Here is a 1,769-nt window from a genome sequence, read left to right as displayed (position 1 = left end):
TCCCAGTATGTCCCAGTACCTTCCAGTATGTCCTGATGCAGCCTGGCACATCACATCCTCATGTATCCCATCCCAGTATGTCCCAGTACCTTCCAGTGTGTCCTGATGCCACCTGGCACATCGTGTGCTTGTGTGTGTCCCATCCCATCCCAGTTTGTCCCAGTACCTCCCAGTACCTCCCAGTACCTTCCAGTATGTCCTGATGCAGCCTGGCACATCGCAACCTTGTGTATCCCATCCCAGTATGTCCCAGTATGTTCCAGTATGTCCCAGTATGTCCTGATGCCACCTGGCACATCACATCCTCCTGTGGCCCACTGTGTCCCATCCCAGTACATCCCAGTACGTTCCAGTCTGTCCCAGTACCTTCCAGTATGTCCTGATGCAGCCTGGCACATCGCATCCTCATGTATCCCATCCCAGTATGTCCCAGTATGTCCCAGTATGTCCCAGTATGTCCCAGTATGTCCCAGTATGTCCCAGTATGTCTTGATGCCGCCTGGCACATCACATCCTTATGTGTGTCCCATCCCAGTTTGTCCCAGTTTGTCCCAGTACCTCCCAGTATGTCCTGATGCAGCCTGGCACATCGCATCCTCATGTATCCTGTCCCACTATGTCCCAGTATGTCCCAGTATGTCTTGATGCCACCTAGCCCATCACATCCTTATGTGTGTCCCATCCCATCCCAGTATGTCCCAGTACATCCCAGTACCTCCCAGTGTGTCCTGATGCCACCTGGCTCATCGTGTCCTTTTGTGTGTCCCATCCCATCCCAGTACCTCCCAGTACCTCCCAGTACCTCCCAGTACCTCCCAGTGTCCCGCTGCCCCCATCCCACACTGAGTGACACCAGGACAGGGGACGCCCCAGTCCCCAGCAGGGTGAGACGTGCCTCAGTTTCCCCAAACGGGGACAGAATGGGGACGGGACGCGGCAGGGGGACAGCGGCACGGCACAGAGTTGTGACACGGGGCCGGAGGTGACAAAGGGAGGTGACAACGGGGACGGAGGTGACACGGGGACACAGCTGTGGGGACGCGGCACGCCAGGATGTGACACCGGCACGCGGAGCTGCAGCTGCGTGCCACGGGGATGTGACACAACGTGGGGACGCACGGCGATGTGACGTTGGCACTGCGGCGCGGGGACACGGAGGTGACGGCGGTGACACCGCGTGGGGACACGACGGCGGCCGAGAGGTGACAGCGCCGAGGTGGCAGCGGGATGCGAGACGGGGATGAGGTGGCACTGGGATGTGACATCGTGGGGACACGGCGTGGAGGTGGCACTGGGACACGGCACGGAGGTGGCACCGGGATGTGACAAGGGGATGTGACACGGCGCAGAGGTGGCACTGGGATGGGGACGCAGTGCTGAAGAGTGACACGAGGATGTGACAAGGAGAGGTGGCTTTGGGGACGCGGATGTGACATGGAGAGGTGGCTTTGGGGACACGGAGTGATGGCGTTGGGGACACAGCATGAAGAGGTGGCTTTGGGGACGCGGATGTGACACGGATGTGACGCGGAATGGTGGCTTTGGGGACACGGATGTGACATGGAGTGATGGCTTTGGGGACACAGATGTGACATGGAGTGATGGCTTTGGGGACGCGGTGTGAAGAGGTGGCTTTGGGGACACGGATGTGACACAGTGACGTGGCTTTGGTGACACAGCATGGAGAGGTGGCCTGGGGATACGAGATGAGGGACGCGGTGACACCGGGGCCATGCGGTGACAATCAGTGGTGGCTGCGGTCCCCTCCC

General features: G+C 59.6%; 1 pseudogene; it reads left to right on the top strand.

Moving 5' to 3' along the window:
* The first annotated feature begins 4 nt into the window (after positions 1-4).
* Positions 5-1,763, top strand: LOC122193251 (annotated as a pseudogene).
* Positions 1,764-1,769: the final 6 nt, after the last annotated feature.

The sequence above is a fragment of the Lagopus leucura genome, unplaced genomic scaffold (genome assembly GCF_019238085.1).
Source record: "Lagopus leucura isolate 7727_CA_CO unplaced genomic scaffold, USGS_WTPT01 33914-0_obj-0_obj, whole genome shotgun sequence".
Taxonomy (NCBI): Eukaryota; Metazoa; Chordata; class Aves; order Galliformes; family Phasianidae; genus Lagopus; species Lagopus leucura.
This window is presented reverse-complemented; position numbering and strand designations above follow the sequence as displayed.